General features: G+C 40.7%; 1 long non-coding RNA gene across 3 annotated transcripts in view; it reads right to left on the bottom strand.

The window, feature by feature from the left end:
• The window catches only part of LOC133267295 (uncharacterized), a 72,744-nt gene that overhangs the window by 25,068 nt on the left and 26,477 nt on the right, over nt 1-21,199 (bottom strand). The window contains exon 1 of one of the 3 annotated variants that reach the window (XR_009742699.1): nt 17,639-18,228. The exons of 1 other annotated variant lie outside the window; for it this stretch is intronic. This is a non-coding gene — a long non-coding RNA (uncharacterized LOC133267295). Of the gene's footprint in view, nt 1-7,100; nt 7,191-17,638; nt 18,229-21,199 lie in introns of those variants that run through there. One more of the 3 variants, XR_009742701.1, reaches the window with a different exon arrangement.

Below are 21,199 nucleotides of genomic sequence, written 5' to 3'. Positions count from 1 at the left end.
AATCAGAGGCTGCAAATAACCCCAGTCCCCATGGCAAAGAACATGTGCTGGGACAGTTCGTCATAAAATTTATAAATGATTTCTCCATTTTCTTCTCCCCATCCTCCTTCATTTCCTACATTCTCCTTCATCATCCTTCTATTAGCACCTCTGTGAAATGGAATTTTTCCCGACATTTTAGATGTAGAAATCACAAAAGATTGCTCCTGAATCATGCAATTCCCCATAATACCTGGAAACTATGGTATAGTGGTATAGTTGGGAAGAGAATCCTGACATTTGGACTTTGTGTCTCTTACCCTAAACATACAAGAAAAAATACATGTAATCATAGAATCATAGAATAGTTAGGGTTGGAATGGACCTTAAGATCATCTACTTCCAACCCCCCTGCCATGGGCAGGGACACCTCACACTAAACCATCTCACCCAAGGTTCTGTCCAACCTGACCTTGAACACTGCCAGGGATGGAGCATTCACAGCTTCCCTGGGCAACTCATTCCAGTGCCTCATCACCCTCACAGTAAACAACTTCTTCCTTATATCCAATCTAAACTTCCCCTGTTTAAGTTTTAAGCTGTTACCCCTTGTCCTATCACTACTGTCTCTAATGAAGAGTCCTTCCCCAGCATCCTTGTAGGTCCCCTTCAGATACTGGAAGGCTGCTATGAGGTCTCCAGGCAGCCTTCTCTTCTCCAGGCTGAACAGCCCCAACTTCCTCAGCCTGTCTTCATACAGGAGGTGCTTCAGTCCCCTGATCATCCTTGTGGCCCTCCTCTGGACTTGTTCCAACAGTTCCATGTCCTTTTTATGTTGAGGACACCAAAACTGCACACAATACTCCAGGTGAGGTCTCATGACAGGAGAGTAGAGGGGCAGGATCACCTCCTTCAACCTGCTGGTCACGCTCCTTTTGATGCAGCCCAGGATACGGCTGGCTTTCTGGGCTGCAAGCGCACACTGAAGCCGGCTCATGTTCATTTTCTCAGTGACCAATACCCCCAAGTCCTTCTCCGCAGGGCTGCTCTGAATCTCTTCTCTGCCCAACCTGTAGCTGTGCCTGAGATTGTCCTGACCCAGGTCTCCTTATTTAAAACAGCAGAGACATAACAAATGTTAGAGATCCAATTCTCTACCACACAGCTGTAGAAAAATAGGCTCATGTGTTACTGGTCTAGAATGGCCAATGTAAAATGATGGAAACATAAACACCTAGTACATAGTAAGATGTTACAAGCTTATATTTGCAATGAAAGTACACAAATTCAAGAAGAAAATGGACTCATGCAGCCTGAAGCCAGAAAAATCCAACGAGCAATGGGTTGCTTTTTAGGCCTTCAACATCAATAGGACTATTCATGCCCTTACAAGTTACATGCGTATTTTAGCACCTGGCTGAATTAGAGCCTCAGATAGCAAACCTAGAGTCTGCTGCTTGTTTTCAGCCTGCACAAAAGACAACCCAATCTGATAACTTCACTGATTACCCTAGTTTATAATCTCCTTAATATCAAAAGTTCCACAAAGATACATTTTGTTCCCTAGAGCTCCTCAGAAATCAGCTAAACATATGGACTGCTTGCTTACACCTACTACAGAAGGCTGAGTATTGAGGATTTATATATTTTAGTCTATGTGGTGTAAATATGTATAAATTTATATTGTGTTAATTTATGGCATACACTACAGAAGGTTTTGCGTGAGCTACATTGCATTTCTTCCCACGTTTCTGCTGAAATATTCATCTTCGGGTCTTTTTCTCCATGTTTTCCTTAGTCTCGCCACAGATGTTTGGGCAGCTTGCGTTAGAAGGGAATGTGCCTTAGAAGTACATTTAAGAGTTTAGGTGATGAGAATACCAAACTCAACTGTGTGGCTACAGCCTGACAGGATTAATAGGCTTGGTGAACACTCACCAGTGTCTCGGACCTGCTTTCTGATACACAGCAAGCATCACAAAGTAGCTTGTAAATTAGCACTACCAAGACAGACACCCAGCATACAGAAAACTCATCTCCAGGATTGCCAAACAAGTGCCTGACAAACATTGCATTCACACACAAAACACAGATACATAAAGCTGCCTTGCCAAAAGAAGGACTGATTCTCACAAGAACAGGCACCTGTGTAACAACAAACTGCACTGAGCATTACCACAAGCAGTCCCTCCCATCTGCCTGCAAGCAGCTTTCAAGAATGAAAATGTCTTAACGTGGCCCAATCACTTTGAAATCAATAGGACTCTTGCTGCTGGCTCAACAAGAGCAAGGTCAAGCCATTGGGCCAAAACATAGACCTTATCTCCCCCTGAGCTCTTAATCACAATTCTATCAACACAGTCTTTGTGTACAAGGACTGGCAGTAACCCAGAAGCCCCAGTGTCAGATTGTGGCAATATTAAGAGCCTGCTGCCTGCCATAACATCCAGCAAGTGATATGAAGACATACAGAAAACTTAATTAAAGCCTGACCTAATCAACAAGATTGGGGCTCACCACATTGTTTTTTGCTTACATTCCAGTTGTGCATCAACATGTTGCATGTCACTGACTTACTGCAATATGAAAATGCACAACTACATAAATAGTACCAGAGGGAGTTACCTAAATAAATGAATCATGTATAGCTAAATAAATCTTTCAGATATTACTGAGTCCCAAATGTAACACAGAATACTAACTGACAGAGAGGAATGAGTAAGAGGATGTGTCTACAAATATTTTCTCACACACAGCTGTGAATTACTTTGAAAATTTGACCCTTTTCCCCATTCACTATCCAAAAGTATTTCTATGTTATGTGTTTATGGCAACATACCAGGAGATTTGGGTTCAAAGTCCACGACTGCTTCAGATTCTCTAGCTAATTCTGAGAAAGTCACGTATTTGAGGCCTTCTGGGAAAGACAGTTACGGACATTTTTCTCTGGTCCTCTTTGCTTTTCTTGTCTATCTAGGATCAGAGACAGATTTTTAAAGGTATTCTGATAGCTAAAGATGCAACCAGTGCTCCTGACAATCTGATCAGTCACTTCACCTTGCACTTGAGAATGACAGCAAATATCTCCTATCCCCAAGTGCCTGCAGATCCTCATCAGATCTGGGATGGTGAGTGCCCATCAGTGTGTACATTGCCTAATACAAGGGTGGCAGTATTTCACAGGGTAATGTTAGAAAAACAAAACATACAGTGGTAAGGAACCATGGATTTCAGTAGAGTTTAATTTAGTTTTTCTGCATAGCTTTTTCCGTAAGTACTGCTACAGCTACACTATACAATAGCAGATGCATCAAAACTGCTGAAAAAGCATGTTTCCATAGAGAAAGTAAATAATTCTAATTTAGCAAGCAAAATTTACAGTAATTCAACGAGGGTGCAGATTACATTGCCCTGCTGCATAGTTGTACAAAGGCTTAAATAGTCCATACATTTTGCTGGTTTTATTTTACAAAACAAGCCAACTAAATCCTCACATGTAAAATAATGCACAATGAAAAATACAGCTCTAGGCCTGCTGCTGCTCTTCTACCTCACCCGTTTGCCCAGTTCTTTCCCAGCCTATTGCCCTGGCCCTGCTTGTCTCACTTGCTGAAAGTATCCCACAGTGGAGTCTGAAGTTGCTCAGTCAAGGGAAAAGTCAGTAGGACTGAGCATGGAAATCAGTGCTCCCTGGCCTCACCATGTGGTGCTACCTGGCTGGCCCTAAACCTCTCAACATAAAAGAGCTACACAACACTTGGAAGATGCTGTTCAGCCCTCTTTTCCTAGCACAACAGAGACAGATTCTTAGCTAAGGCCCTGAAACAGTCCTCAAAGACAAAATAAAAGGAAATACTGTTCAGGGTTCCCATGTGGCTGATTTTCCCATTCTCCTACTTTCCTCCCCCTTTCTTCATTCTCCTAGGATTTAAATAATGACTGAAGGATTAAAAACAGCATAAGTTAGTAATCATCCTATCATGCCTTAAAGACAACAGAACTCAATGAGTGCTGATGGTTTGAATACCTCAGTAGGCTGAAATATATTCAGAGAGCATTTCAGTGAATTTAGGTAAATGGGGAGAATGGTAAAAAAAAATCCCAAAAAGCAAAGTCTGATCTTGGATAATTAACAGCAGAAACAGGGCTAAATTGAAATAAATTATTCAGTGCAAGTACTTCAGACAGCTCTTAAGAATAACACATGGATCTGTGGCACTCTTTAGGGGACTTTGTGCCTATAAACTAATTAATAGATCTGACTTCTCCATATGTAGTTTTTCCATCTGTAACAGATAAAGTATGGATAGGTTTCTTCATGTAACAGGAAAAATTAAAACTAAAGTTATTTTTGTAAGTTGTAGAATATTCTCTAACTTATTCAGAACGCGAATGTGTGAAATACCATGACAGAATGGAAATTGATTTTGTAAAATGTGAGAGTGAACGACCGCGCTCTGAAACATGTGGTGCAAAGTCAGAGACACGGCGCTCTGCTTCCTTCCCCTCCAACTACCACCCAGGCATGTCGCAACACAAACGGCAGAGCACAGCCAAAAGGGCAGCTAATAACCTGCTCCTCACTATGGTGAGGAAGCAAGAAGGCCACGTCAAAAGTGTTTGCATTCTAAAGCTGAAAAGTTCCAACTTCCTGCCACTCCACTACTCTGTACACCAAGGTCTCACTCAAGCCTTTGCAAACACTACTCAAACAATTTCAGAAATATACCCATAATTTTATTACCTGATCTCCCATGTTGGTAAAGTGTTTGGACCCTTTGATTTAAACATCACAGGAGCTTCCAGTCACTTCTTGGGGTAGCCACCATGTTATGGGCGTAGGAAAACACTGTACAGATTACTAGGCCAAAGAGAGCTCATGACATGCATGAGCTTGTCCAGCCTTTGCAACTGGTTAGAAATCTGTTTCAAGCCATGTCCTCCAGCCCAGGATGTGAATGCTGCTAGGACACAGCTGAGAAATAGCTCACTTCTGTTTTTACATATATGACCTCACAATTTACAGAATCAACACTTGGATTTCAGAAGTAGCTTCCAAAGTTTTAGTCAAACTAATTTACTTCAGTCAGGGTCACCCATATACATTAACCAAACCCCATTTGCAAGGACCGACAGTCTCTCCCATGCTTCCCTCTCCCTGCCTGGAGACCTGGCCAGTGTGGGAAGCTGCCATTCCCACAGATGTTAGCATACTTACTTGTAAAGGTTAGTTATTTTTAAAGGTTACTTAACATAAAGAACATTAGCAGAAGGTAACACAGTCTCATGTTTCAATGTTTAAAAAGCAAGAGCTGTTGTACAGCCAAGTCACCACTGACATTCAGAAAACCTCCAAATCTATGTAGAGGCTAAGAAATATGTTAGCAGTTTTTTTACCTGACAAGTTTCCTCCTAAAATGGTTCATGACTCCAATCCACAAACTGTCCAACAGCACTGCCATGCCCAGCCAGTATCTCTGCCAAGAATTAACCCCTCTTCCTCATCTCCCCTCTTCTTATCACATATCCATCTTCACACCTCATCACCCAGCAGCCCAAATATCTGGCCACCTCCCCTGTAAAATGCCTTTTATGCAGCATGATTGCCACAACTTGAAGCCTAGCAACGTTCCTGCCCTAGTCTCCAAATCCAACATTTGCTTGAGTGTGTTGATATCAGATCTCATGATTGACTTTAAGGAGAGCATCAAGAAGAGTTTCCTTTGCTTCGTCTTCTGTTGCTGAATACAGACAAGCCCTAACATCTATCCTTTAATTAGCATGAATAGTGACAATTTTTTGGAGACAACCTGGAGTTTCATCCAATCTGAAGTTAGGCCTAAACCCAAACTAAACACTCCTCAAGAATTTTGGAGTCTATACTTAGATGTGGGGGTTTGGTCTCACTTCCCCTTAAGGTGATCCTGCACACAAGATCGAGAAGATGCTTTCTCTTTTTTACCTTGTTTTCCCCTTGGACTTCATTCCTTATTACAGAGCACTCTTCCCAGAATTGCCTTGTCTCATTTGGGCCAGTCAGAAATACAGCACTAAAGTGTGAGCACTTAGAAAATCAACCATACACATCCAGATTATTCTTTTGTTTGCGATGGGGTTTGTTTGTGGTTTGTTGTTAGGTTTGGATTTTTTTGCAAACCTATATGCTTTTTTAACATTGTTAGACTACATCTGCTCCTACCATCTCTTTGTAGTTATGCTCATCTTCCTTTTGTCAATCCCAACACGCTTTTCACTTTAGCAAGCTAAGAATATGATCTCATATGCAAGAGATCCAAATTTGTGCTAGAAAAAAGCTATGAGAGAATATCAAAAGGAGAAGAGAACAAGGTAGCACAAGAGCCTGTTGCCCTCTGCCATCAGTGCCAAACTATCCAACAGGATGCTACATATGCAGAACTGGCACGGTCTTTCACAGGGCCCTCCTTTTTCACACTGATTGTATTAAAAAAAATAAAATCATTTGGCAATTAAGAAATCCTTCCACTGTTTTACCATTCTGCTTAAGGAAACAACAAAAGCTTCCCTAGCAGTCTCTCTGATCTGTATTTGATACGCCAGTTAAAGAAGTCGGTGCATGTGACTGCTCCTGCAGGTGCCGGTGCTCCAGTGACAGCAAACCAGGGCAAGCAGCAATCCCGTTTTCTCAGCAGTCATCCTGTGTAGGCTGCTGCTCTTACCATGGAGCTGCGGTGCAGCAAGGCAAATGGTGTACAATAAAATAACCAGCTTTCCCCAGCACCACAGGGATATCTCATCTCCACTACAGCTGTGCAGTTAATAAGTACCTGCTTTGATACTGCTTAGTTTATTATTTGTAAATGTGCAGTCAGGTCAGTCAGAATCCACATGAACAAAGCCCAAGAGCCTTCTGTTTCCAGCCTCAGCTGGTACTAACTGGCCACACTCAAAGAAGAAAAAAAGGAAAATAAAGAAGAGCTGCTCTCTTGGGGCTAAGCTTGTTTCCTATATAGTTGTTTCACAGAGGTGAATCTTCCAGTAACCTGGTTGGATGACACAAATTGTGCTGTGAACAACAGGAGGCTTGTCAGCGCTGCACCAGCATACAAATGAACGTAACAGATGGGTAGCATTTAACTCACCTAAAGACAAAATTATGATCTTCAGTCATTGAGAAAGATGATAACTTAACCACAGGATGTATCGCAATTAGCTTCCTCAGCAGCCTACAGAAGCAATATATACAAATTACAAGATAATCTTCCGCAATTTGAAACCATTTAGGATCTTTAGCATCATATACCTGGATCAATTTAAATCTTCAAGTTGCTATCATCTGTCCTTTTTACTCAGAGATAAATAACGCCTCATTTTCTAGTGAAACACAGTAGATGTGTTTTTTTGTCTGGCCTTACTGTATCATTTCTTTCAAGTTACATGGTTGAACTATAACGAACTCCACAGGACTGTGGTTGCAAAGCAGAAGCAGCACCGGCCACCTCAATATCTGTATTAGATTGCCCCCAGTGGCAAGAACTGTAAAAGACTTTTGCAAACGGAAAAGAAAATTTTCAATTGAGAATGAGTGCTGGTGGGGAAAAGAAATGCTGCATGTAGAAATCTTTAAGCTTTCATCCATTTCTAGGAAACTGGAATGGGAGGAGCATTCCTCCTACTCCTAAAGACATCTGCACTGTGGGGATACAGAGAAACTACTGCAGCACAAACAAGGTTTTGGCAAATTAAAGCTTGTCAGAATTATAGTGAGCTTCCTGTTGATCTGGGTCTACTTATACTTACATTACAATTCTGTGCTTCTTTCTGCTGTTCCTCTTTGGACATATAATACTTAAAAACTAGCTCAAGAACTTGAGAGGCTTAATTCTCTGCACAGTGTAGGAATAGCCAAGATATTTCTTTCTATGGCCTTCTCCTTCATTCTCCTGCCTTGTTTTCGACTTAGCATCTGGCAAAACTGGAAAAACCCTGGGACATAAAAATTCCCTTAACTGTGAGTAAGCCCTCATTATTATGTCTTCTTTTTTTTTTTTTTTTTTTTTATAAAATGGCTGCTTGATTAATGCATGTTTGCCTGGAAAATTCTCTCCTCTCCTTCACTCTCTCCTACAATTGTTTTGCATTTTAGTGTCTGCTTTGGAAAGGGAAAAAAGCTGGATTCTAGGTTAAATCTTGGCCCCTTCCTGAGATCTGTGAGACTTTTGTTGTTCATTTCCATGGCACCAAGATTTGACCCTTATTCTTAACAGCTAGAGTCTCCAACAGTGGCCTACCGCAGCACTTTAAGTCTTTGGAGTGAATGATCAAATCCAAAGTTGCTGTTTAAAATACCAGTGATTTCTCAAAAGCCTGTTTAATTCATTAGGCTTTACCCAATCCACTCAGCCTTGTTCTGACAAATCCAGTAAGCTGTACTCTCTCATGCTCCCTTCCTGTGTTAAGTGGCAGCACTTTTAACCTTGCACAGAGTAAGAATTTACCCCAAACAAGTTTAAAAAATAAAAATTCTTCCCTATTGAAATCTGCAGCTGATACTTGCAAATGTGATGATTTTAGAGAGACTGAATCTTTGCTATAGAAAGATGACTATTTAAAACCTAAACAGGAGACTAAAACTTTTTCACAAGTCAGTCTCATTTGAGTTTTTGTACTTGGCTATTATGGGTAGCTGTCTGGACTCACAGCCAATGGAATTAAACATTTGAGAGATTGTGATTCATGATAGAGTCTGGTTATGAAGCTAATTACACCTCTTGTCATTGTTGACAATGTATGATTACAGAGACAAAAATCTTGGTTCTGCTAGTTGAATTTCATGGGAGGGAATAGACAGAGAGGGAAAAAAAAAAAAAGAAAGGAAAACAAAAGAAATCAAAACAACCTTCTCATTTAAGAAAAGACTAATCAAGTCCAGAAAAACAAGAAGAAAAAAGAAAATAGTCACACCTAACAAGAACACCGAAGTTTCCTTAAATGCTGAAGGAGATGATATGCATGTAAAAAGGTATAAAAGGTTATTTTCAATGCAATTTTAAAGTAGACACTTAAAGGCAAGTTTAAAACCTCTAGAAAACTAAAACGGAAAAAATCCCTGAAATAAAATCTTGAACATAAGACACAATTCCAGCTTTGCAAGTAAGGCAACACATTCCAGTACATCATGCCGATGCCAAGGCTTCTTTCAGACAAAAGCACATCTTTTCCGAGAATCACAAGTCCTCTTTAGAAGCAAGGGCTGGATTCACTATCCCTTGTGACCTGCAGTCTCCTAGTTCTACAGGTACAACACTTAATATAGAACTGAAATAGTAAGCCTTCAGTATTTTCCATGGAATCACCTAGCCTGTATGTTCATCCCCTAGTTGCTGATTTTAAACTTCACCTATTACTATGAACATTAACTTAATTTCTCAAGTTACTGCACCATAAAATCTTGCATGCTCAGAAAGGTACGCTTTTTTCTTATTTTTTTTTCCTTTTAAGAATCTCAGTTACTATAGGAAACACTTACCAAATACTAATTGAATTTTAGATATTTTTTCTGACATTTTAGATGGGGTTTTTATGACAACAGAAGAGTCTAAAGAGTTTAAAGAGTCTGTTGTCTTGTGAAATAGAAATTTTGAAAAAGTCTGATTTTTCTTACGATCATAAATTATCACACTCCTGGGAAAATTTTGTGATCTTATTGAAAAGAAATTTTGATTGTTCGTGCTTGCAGAGAAAAAAAAAGCCAGAAGTCACGAACAAAAACCGAATAAAGTTTATAACACAGTTTATAACACACACACAAAAAAACAGATAATTTTAGTAGAGAGAAGAAAGGCTTGCGACTTTGAGCTTTTGATTGGCAAAATGCTACAAAGTGAAGGATGAAGAAGTGTTTATGGAGACAGATTCTTTCACGGTTTTAGAATACTCCATGCTGGTCCCAAAGAGCCTGCAGGTCATGCTACAAAGCTTACCCAATTGCCCTGACTTGTAGATGTTTAAGGGTCTCTGGCTACAAGTAAGGATAGTGGCACAACTTGCTTTTACCTTTGGTAAAGTACGATATAGTTTTATACAGAGGAGTTATTCTTGTTTTCATTCTTTCTTTAATTTAGCTGAAAGTGACCTGGACCCTCAGCCTGACCTCTAGACCCCCTATCAGTGCAAAAGGCACTTGGTATAATTTTGTTTATCAGCAATAATTTCTTCTAGCCCACTGCAGATGGACTGTAGAGGTAGGAAGTAGAAAGAGATTAGATTCGTCTTTCCTCGATTTTTTTTTTATATTGAGACTGCTGCTAAAACATTGTTTCCAAAGCCACAGGTGAACCTATAGCTACAAAGATGATGATGAAAATAGCACTTAGAAATGGAATCCATCTCTCCTGATCAGATACCTGTCAGCTCAAATACATTGTACTTGAACTTTTAAATTTAAAAATGTAATTTTACCCAGCCTCCCAGAAAGCACGACAGAATCTGGGAGTCATGAAGTAAAAGGGAAAAATGGTATATTAATGTTCTAACCTCTGTCAATGTTTTAAATCTGGAAACTGCTATTCGTTTAAGCAAGACTGGTAGTTTCAGAGGGAATATAGGTAGGCTATACTTAAACTAAATTGTGTATCATTCATATTCTGTTCATTCAGAAATTCAATGTAAATTTTAGACACTTTAGGGAAAAGAACAGAAAAAATGCTGAAGTATGCTTATGAGGATGAGGTTTTGGAAGATGGAACTTTATTGCCTGCACACATTAGCCACTTATTTCATATATGAATGACAGCAAAGCCTGACTGGTTAGTGCTGGGTTCAAACTTCTGATGAGTATTTAAAGTGTGATAGAAGATAGTTCCATATTTTTTTTTCTAGGAATAATCTTACATCCTAACCATAGAAATGTGAACTGCCCACATACAGGCACACACACAGCTCTGAAAATGCCATTCCCTTTCATGGTTGTAAACCAAAACAACAAATCATTTCAGCAAGATCATTTTCTGCTTTCTGCTTATTCCTACAAATAAAGAAAGGCATGGGCCTATCCTATCTTCAAACAACAAAAAATAATTTGGGGATTTAACAATAATTTAATTTGTATTAACCATGGCACAACATAAACATTTTCTTCAAAGCTGAAGCACAAAGAGCTTATACACATTTTCCATGTGCGGGTTTTTTTGTGTCTGTGAACTGCTGAGACTGTTTTCATTAAAACAAAGAAAAAAAACCACTTCTTGCATGAATCAGTTTCATATTTAAACTGCAGGATTCCTCATTTAATAGTTTACTTGTTGATTGAATTAATACGGATGTTCAGCAAAGGTGGACCAACAAGAAAAAACAGAGCAGGAGGACATGGAATACCATTACACAACAGAAACAGGGAAAAGTGAGACTCAGCGTAGTGCCAGAGCAAACAGGTATGACATGAGAACTTGTACATTTCTCTCCTCATATTTCCATCAATATTAATTTGCAACATGCTTCCATGCCCTGTGAAGTAAACACAAGCTTTGAGGCAGGACCGTGAGAACAACCTTGCTTAGAACTAATGACAGAGATCAAAGACAAAGTACATGAGTTTCAGCTGTGGTGGCTGATCTCAGTACTGTCAGTGTACCTCATCCAAAAACCTGCCTTGGTGAAGCCAGGTTTTCACTTAAAATGCCCTCACAGTTGATACCGCTGATTTTCTGACGGTGAGCTGCATGGTGAGCACCCTCTTGGAAAGATGGCAGGATAGGTGGGAAAGTGGGTGGTAAGGCTGGTGCCACAGGACAAGCCACTTGCTGTGACTGGGTCACCAGGACCAAGGCAGTTCCCATTACATGACACTGACAGACCCCTGGGACCCCCAGGAAAGACAGTGGGAGGGTATAGACAGCATATCTGGTACTTGGACCTTGGATTTGGTATCCCTCTGTATAAGGCTGAAGGGCTGAATGGCAGCTCTAGGCTTCATTTCATTCCAAAGCTATCAATGAGCTCCACATGACAAAACCTCACTTGTAGGTGTCCAAGGTTTCCTGAACACCCAGGAGGTTAAGGCACTTTTGAAAATGAGGCTGCAGTCTTTCAGTAGATAAATCTTTTTCTCTGCCTTAGGTGTGGGCTTGGTACAATTGTTTCCTCTGAATGCTTCTCCCATTGCAATAGAAATCACCCTACTGACTCAAGTTTAATAGGATTTGAACTCACTGCTGGTTTCTGCCAAGAAAACAGAATCTTTTAGCTTTCTGTGCACAGGGAGAGAGATGTTAAAATTAGCCACGAGCAGTATATTGCTCCCTGAATACAAGAGAAAGGTACTGCAGTTTGCTGCACAAATGAAATTAGTTAAAACCATTAAATCTACAAGTACAGATTTAAACAAAGTGCTCTCTGGTTTGCCAAGGCAACAGCCGTGCACATAAGCATCACACAAATAACAAAATGTGTGCATTTGGGTTTTGCTCGATCAAACGAGAACCACTGCAGGGTCACAGCAGATAGCACTGTTACTTATTTCAGCATCCTACAACCAGTGTTGAGATGCTTTTTAAGCCGTGAGGCAGAGAGCTCACAGAAACCCAGATTACTTTTTCTGTGCCTTGTATTGCTTCTGCTGGTACAGTAGCCATTTCTGCTGTTAGCAGCTCAGTTAATCCCTGTAACATTTCCAAGGCCAGTGAAGGAACCAAAGGTTTTACACCAATTCAGATTTTACCTTGTTTCCTGCAGCATGGTAGGTCTAGCAATTGTAAAAGGATGAGCAGGTAGAGAAGAAAACACTCCCAAGGCTCCTGCTCAGTTGGATTCTGTTCAAACTGTGAGACATGACTGCAGACCCAGACTGTACTACATCCCAAATAGGCTGTTTCTGCTTCCCATTCCCAGGCCAGCAGAGAGGCCTGAGTGAGCATCCAAGTGTTTTACCATGGCTGGGCACCAGGGATGAACTCCATGACACTGGGGAGGTGTGGTGGGTCTGTGTGGAGGGGAGGCTCACTCCTACCTCACTAACTTGCAGAAAAATGAGCCCAGCTAAAGAGAAGAGGTTGGAAAGGTGATGAAGGCTGGAGCTCGGAAAGGAGGCATGGTACAGCCATGGTGGAGATACTGCAGAGGGAAGGCAAGAAGTGGGGACTCGGCATTGTAGACAGTGCATGCCAACATACACAAAACTGTAGCATTGGTGTGTGCAGAATCCTAGGATTTCTCTCTTTCAAACAGAAAACAGTACATATTTTTTAAATGCAAAATTATTTAGAATCATGAGTAGAAGAAGAATTTATCTGGACTGATACATATTTTTTGTCTTCTTTACAGAAAAATAGCTCTGTGAGCAGCAGATCCCATGAGCATTTGTATCTCAGTGTTTCCTTCCACCACTGACACTCTGATATCTGGTCGGCTCCATGTTCTGGATCCTGCAGCATGGAAACCTTCTCACTTTTACCTGGCCACCTGCTTTTGAGAACTTCCCAGACACTTCATAAATCCCAAGCCACTGACAAATTTGGTTGGAACAGACCATGAGTTCATGAAAGACTGGTCACATCATGTGGAAAGAGAGATTAATAATTAATACAGTCTGTCCTAATGCATAATGACTTTTCATTAAGAAGACAGACCATTTTTTGCTCCTGGTTATATAGCTGTGAGCCCAGAATTACTCTGATTCACAAGCTAACTTCAGTAATAGTGGAGGATGATCCTAACTACCTAACTGGACTGATGTTTATACACCACCTAACTATTGCAGTTATTTATCTATCAGGTAAGAGTGCATGTTTATGAGAAATAATGGGGGCAGCAGATATTAAATCTTCCAACAACTCCTCACTTGCGCTTGGCAAATTAAACATCTGAAAAGGAGGTTAGAATTCAGAGTACTTTTGGCATATTTTCATTTTCCCTTTTTAGTAGCACAAAAGAAATAAGAATACCTAAACACATTCTGGAAAAACCTGTACTCTGTTGCCTAAGGTGCATTATTTTCAGAGGACATTGCTAATTCAAACACCACAAAATAAACAAAGCAAAATGAGCTTCCTTTGTTACTGACTACTGCTACATTACAATAAAAGAATTATAAATCTGAGTTCATCTTTTTTTCTATCATTGTTTTCTGCCTACTTTTGTATTCTATTGGATTAGAACAGATTAATTTGGTTTAGTTTTCTTTCTAGCCACTTTTCATGTCCTGGCTTAGTAACAAGGCTCCATTTTTTAGAAAGAACAAAGTCTCAACATCTTCCATAAATTTTCCATTCATGCTACAGTTGCTTAAAAGAAAAAAAAACTTAACTTTAATATTTGGATTTCAACTAGCTGGCAAAACAAATTTCTCAGTATGTGACAACACTTCTTCAAATAGCTGTCTTCAGCCCATTTTTTAACACTTTATACCACTTCATTGCTTCAAGCCCCAGATCATTTATTCTAGCTAGCTACTTGAATTCTTGCTCTTACCCCATCATTGACTGCTGTGACAAGAAAACCTCTGTTGTTGCCAATGGAGGAACAAGATGTAGCTTCATGATCAAGAAAAACAAAACAAAAAAAGTACCTTACTGGCCTCCCCTCAGTGGCTACCATTTAGACAAAATCTCCTCTTGCCCCAAAAGCCACCTTGCTGGTCAGGGCAGCATTAACATCTGCTGGGGAAAGCAGGGAAGTCAGCCCTAGATAGGCAGCTCCTCCTAATTTTGTACTGGGGAACTTGTGCTGTTGTCCCTCTAGCAGCTACACTAGCAAGACTGGGCTTAGCTGCTGGGGCAAACCAGCACCCTCTTCTTGTCTGACCCAAGGGCTCCTACGTAAACAAAAATCCCCAGGCAGGCCACCCACCTTCTATCCTTAATCAAGTAGATTGCTGGCCCATCATTTCACCAGCTGGAAGCCAGCACCTAAGTCACAGGAGGCATCCTCCCTGATACGTCCCAGCCTGTATTGTTCCAGCCCTAGAATGGGCTGTAGTGGGCATGGCAGAAGCGGGATATGGCTAAAGCTCTGGGCTTAAGGAAGACAGGGACCAGTGCCCCTCCACGTAAACTCAGGCAACCCACCTATCCTAACTCCTAGATGCAGACTAGAGAAAAGACAACTGCTGTTTCCTGCTGTTTCAATCACAAATTCTTTCAGTGATCAGCATGTGTTTGCACAAGACCTGGCACAATGGGGCCACACTATTGTTTGGAATCTCCCCGACTTACCTTTGTACAAACGACCACTAGAAACAAATGTATTCTCGGATGCTTTGAGCAACCTGGTCTGGTGTCCCCGCCCATGGTACTGGTCTTGGAACTAGATGATTTTCAGGGTCCCTTCCAATCCAGACCATTCTATGATTCTTATGCTGGGTCTCTTTAAAACCTATGCACTGAATGCAAGTGTTCTGCAGTAGTAGATCAAGCTTTATTTTCTGAAGCACACAGCACTGTGCTTTTACCCATAGTAACTGACATTTGCAGTAGCTTGGTTTCAATGGAGATCAATCCATTTCCTTCCTAATAACAACAGAGAGTCATCTTGGATGACAGATTTTTGCCGATAACTTAATTAATCATACTGATAGAGATTTTGGGAAATATTATTCTAGCATAGCAACACAAATCAAATCAGACAAGCAGACCCAGAGAAAGGTGAGTGACTTTCCCAGAAACATGGTTTTACAATACTTAAGCGTTGTGAATATTATTTTGATACAGGGCAAGGAAAGACAAATGTAAGAATAATACAGTAAGTCTAGAAAACTCAACAGCCAGGTCCTGTTGCCATTCCTTAAATTCATTAATCCCTTTCCCTGTAAAAAGTAACACTGAAAACTCCTCATGCTCTAGGCCAGTAATGGCAGAAATTCCCAGGCATTTTGTTCATGGATCATGTCAGCTTCCTGAATACTCTCTGGGCTTCCACACTGCCCTGCATCACTCACCAACCTTTTAAGGCAGCATAGCTTTGCACGCCATTAGAGTGTTGCTGAGAATCACTATTCTTGATAATGTGACTTCAACAAATCTCGAGTGCTCTAACAACAGAGATGCCTACATCCAAGGTCAAGTTGTTCTGCTGGGGCAAGTGGAATGGTGACAAACCCAGTACCTGTTCACTTAGAGGTCACTTACTTAAGTATCAAACCACTAACTTCTGCTGTAACTCCTGGGATTTGCCTCATCGGTTTAATCCAGAGTGCCCTGCTTTGGTAGCAGCAGCCTTGAGGAAAGCATTGAGCCCTATCCTAAGCCTTTTCCTGGAGTCAGATTGCACAGTAACAAGGAATTCCTGGCACTGTGGTACAGTAAACAGTTCTCCCATGTCCAGGATATAACACCAGAACAGATGATAATAAATAAGCCACTTCAACAGGGCTGTGAAAAATGATCCGTGACATATCTGTAGTGAAGCAAATGTCATCTCAGTACAGGCTTGTCTGGATGCCTACAGGAGAGCACACCAACCGTCTGGCTCAAATTCGCAGCTTACTACTAGTACGGTGCTGTGAGCATATTGGTGACTGACTAATTCTGCACAGCGGTTCTCTACCTAATGAGCATTCTTTCAAGCTATTAGCGTCACAGCATATCAAACGGTCTGTCACAAACCTATTTATCACCCGTTTCTCAAATTCAGGCAGGTATCCAGCAGCAACTATTCAGTATGGATATACGCACATGTGTTAGCTCTCTAGTAGGCTGGACCACTGTATCTAATTCAGGGCAGAATTACAGCCCTTGTGTATCTTGAGATCACTACAGGCACGTGGGATTAGAAGTGAAGCTCCTCACATTAAAAGCCTCTCTTCATGTTCGCCTGAAGAGCTAGTCACAAAAGCTAACTTCAGCCTGGTGAGACCGTGTTTCTTTCTACAGGCAGTGGAGAAGCGACTCCAATGGAGAATAAGGTGATCCAGAACAGAAGCCTAATTTAACTGCTCTGGTGGCCCACTCTCTATTCACTGCTGTCTAGGAAGCCTTTGCAAATACCGCCCCCCCCCCCCCCCCCCCACCTTTTATGCTGCCAGCTCCTAAGACTATATTATGAATCTCATAGTATTTGATGTTTCTCTTCAAAGCCCCTTTTCTGAAGTAATTCAGTTTTATAGAGGAGGAGAGGGGAGGGGAGAGGATGTCAAAAGGCAAAAGTAAACAAGAAGTTGATTTTTCAAAGACAAACTCATGACATTTCAGGGCTTGACACTAGCAATTCTCAACTCCATCTTACTGCGACAGTCTAAGATGCCTTTTGAAATTTGCACAAGGAATACCTACATTTGCCTCGTGTCTTGTTCCAAGGGGGTTTTGTAGTATGATCAATGTTTGGTTTTCTCAAATTCCCACATATATCAGAATGCCATTCTATTTGTCATTTAAAGACAACATTAGCTTTTTATAGTAGATTGAAGAAAATCTTGCTTCTTTTTAATATCTGCATACCTAAGAATTGTAGTAAGTTTTCCTAAAACAACCTGAGCATTGCTTATGACAAACAGTTGCACTTCCTTTAAGTAAAAAGGATTTCCAAAAGGTGTATTATAAAAATCTGATAATTCTCAGGAAAATATTGAATAAAATGACCATTTCAGAAATCACTTCAAAATCTTTAAAGTCATGTCTAAAAGTCTGGATGTTGTTCAGAGAAAAAAGCAGTCTCAAGTACATGCTGCCATTTTTAGCTGATAACTTACCCAGCACTAAGGCAATATTTTAGGTCAGTTTCTGTTCTCTTTCACCTGGATAATTTTCATGGAATTCCTCCCGTGTTCTGGTTATGACCATTTGATGAAAATAGGGCAGCTGTTCCAACATTTTAGAATAATCCACTTTTCCAAAGGAGCTGATGACTCAATACAATTTACCTTAAAAACATCAAATTTGAGGTGATCAGGATTTTATTTTATTTCAGTGTTAGATCTCTTTAAACTGCCCCAGACTGGGTTTTTAGAAGTTAGAGCACGTAACTAGTTAACCTTCACATTCTCTGATAAGAATGAATTTAGTCCTTGGAAGAAACTTCACAAGGGGATCTCCCATTCTACACACTGGCATTCAAGCAGTAGCAATAACTTGCACAACATCCGGACAGGTCTCCAGCTCATGAATTGCAGATAAGGAATCAGGACTCCAGAGAATGCCACATCTTGCCCAGGCAGGTAAGTCCTAGACTCAGCTACAATCACCTCTTTGTTTGATAGAGCTTCAGGTTACAACATTGAGAATTTTCTAATTTTATGTATCATCAGAGGAAGGGAACAAAGGGATAATCAGTGCATACAGGAAGGAGTCCATGACCTGTTTTCCTGACCCTAACAGCTATGCATCTTTACTGTCGTACAGCAAATGTCCACAAGATATGGACAACAGGACACAGAGGAGATGAGAAGAGGATTTAATAGAAGCTCTCTCTTCTGCACTGTATTCTTCATATATAACTTCCCTAGTATTTTCAGAAATAAAAGAAAATATCCATTCTATTTAACATCCTATGTGGACCGCACACAGAAGTCTATTCTGTATACTCATTATACATTCAGTCTACATTTTCTTACATAAAGCATTGAACTTTCTCTTAGCCCCAGCCTCTGGTCCATACTAAACACAATATTCTGTTATTTGACATTAAAATCTGAAAATGATTAGCAGAGCATTGATGTAATCAACTTTCAGCTATTCAGTATGTATACAGAGACATTTTGTTTTCTGTTCCTCTTTCTAGACTTATTGTTATGGTGAATAGCATTCTTTATTTACCCTTGAAAGGAGGATGAAGGGTTTCCCTAAGGGAAGAAAAAACTTCCTAATACAAAAATAGAGTACTAGAGAATACAGGCCTGGCCTGTTTATAAAGAGATAGACATGGCATGTAAGAAACAATGGGAAAATGCTTTTCTCCTTGGTAAATTAAGGACACACACAGCAGACTCTACTACTCCATTTCAAGGAGAAAACAGAGGAAGCTTATACCTCCAGTCAAGTCTCCAAACATCCTTTGATCTTATTGTACTACCTGAATCCTGCTATACCCTGCTTGACACATGACATAGCTTCCTTAAGCATAGGTGCATGCATTTATACACACTCAGCAGCAAGACCTTCATGACTGTCATGTAATTAGTTTATCCACATCCCACAACTTAAATTGGTGCTCTTCATAACACTGGTTAATATACAGATCTGACACACAAATATACAGAGAATGATGGGAAATAATTTGTAAATACTTGGTCTACTTATCCACAGTGAGCTCTGGGCTGTAGGACTACCTTTATTCAAGCTAAAGATGCCAGAAAAGTTAAAGTATGTAAATACCATGTCAGACAGCCCTACATGGTAGCTCCATGTATGTGGGAATGTGGGTTTCAAGACAAGGCTATAATCCCAGCGGGGAAGTCCACCAAATGGTCCCAGTCACTTAAGCAGCTGGCTGCAAGGGTGGGATTTGGTTCAAGATTAAGGTTTAAGGCATGTAAGATGCACTAAGTGCCTGAATTCCTATTACAGTCAAAGGAGACCTACACAATATAGTCAATGAAGCTTATAGAACCATTCTGCTGACAGCTGAGAGGTGCCTACTACAAGGCAGGCTAAATCACTTGGTTCCATAAACTGTGATGACTTAACTTTCACAGACTGCTGTGGGAACATGACTTTCGTTCTATGAATTTATACTTAGGCATCTAGTTACACTAGGTCTCTAGAAACCTCATTTAAGTGGATTAATCCAGGGCTGAACTCCATTCCAAAGGGTAGGAGGAACCCTGCATGGAAGATGACTTGCCGAACCAAAGGCTGTGTTAGGATTATGAGACTTAATGTTTGGATGTGCAGATTGAACAAAACCTCTGGGCTCACCAGTGAACCACACAATGCAGATGTTGGCTGCACTACTCCAAGAGACACAAATGTCAGAAGCTGCTTGCTGTTGTATCAGACCTTCCAGAAGACTCTAGTAAGAAGCACTCACATGAGTGACTTTATATTCAGCAGAGTTCTGCAACATTTCCTTAGTTGCTGTGTTCAGCCATGCTGACTTAAAGATTGACAGTCTGGTGAGAAAAAGGACCAAGATTCATATGGATCCCTTCAGGTGCATGTGGTTGTGGAATGTGACACTCATTACTCAGGTCCAGTGAACCTGGAGGGAGGCAGCCTCAAGGACAACATCCCTTTTACCTTCACAATACACCTCAAAAGGGTATCTTCTGAAACAGGGCTTGGCAGCAGAGCAGCACAACAGTGCTTATGGGCCTGTGACAAGTGAACACATCAGCTCTATACTAGACCTCCTGCTCTGTGACAGTAGCAGTGGTCCTGAGTGGAGGCTCCTCACAGTTGCAAATTCTAGCATAGTGCTACCTACAGCTGCAATCCCACTGAAGCACCAGGATCAGTGTCTAAATCTTCAGTTCTCAGACCAACCCATGGATACCTAGATCTAGAAACATACAGAAAAAGAGCAGGTGTATTTGAATTAACTGGCTCCTCCCATTCCTTTCCTCACCAATCCCCTTCTTACCTGAGAAGATGTCATCAGTCTGATAAGTACAACACCCACATCCCTATTACCATCAGAAAAAAAGCAAGGTAGATGCCCTTTATGTGCCCTTCTCAAGTCCTCTGCACATTTCTTGCTGCTTCCCTTACCTGTAACATGCCAGAGTCAACTTATTTCCTCACTTGATGACTCCATGACAGCTCTCCGCAGACAGTGTCTGCAAAAGCCTTTTTCCCACACCACAGCAGAACCAGGCTGCAACAGTTCTATTCATAGTTCAAGAGAGAAAAATCTTCTCAGGATCGGAGGCTCCTAGGTGAGCAGCTACAATAACTGTTCCAAATGTTTCCCTTGTACTATATGATCAGTGAGAATGCATGTTTTCATTTGCATTTCCACCCTTTGGTTTGCTGCATCTGGTAAATACTGGCAAAGTAAATGTTAAGATGTCAGCTCTCTCTTCTAGGAAGTGATTGACAGTCCCTAAGTGCTCTGGGCTTTTTATAACCAATGTGACTGACAGCTTTTAAGTGGAAGCAGTTCGTGCAAGTTTCAAATGTTAGTTGTCTGCAAGAATAATGTGGAATATTGGCTTTTCTAGTACCTATCTAATGGTATTTCCTCCTGTGTCGGCAGTTGATCTAAACCCTCAGTTGTTAAAAGAAACAACGACAACAAAAAAAAGTCTGTATTCTCTGCTCTGCACATTTCTAAAGCTCTCAGTCTAACAAAAGGCAAAGTAAACCAATGCCTG

The sequence above is a fragment of the Pezoporus flaviventris genome, unplaced genomic scaffold (assembly GCF_033815535.1).
Source record: "Pezoporus flaviventris isolate CSIRO_AGI_PZ_B2104156 unplaced genomic scaffold, CSIRO_AGI_Pfla_v1 ptg000007l, whole genome shotgun sequence".
NCBI classification, from domain to species: domain Eukaryota; kingdom Metazoa; phylum Chordata; class Aves; order Psittaciformes; family Psittacidae; genus Pezoporus; species Pezoporus flaviventris.
Note: the sequence above shows the minus strand (reverse complement) of the source record. Positions and strands in the feature narration are given on the sequence as shown.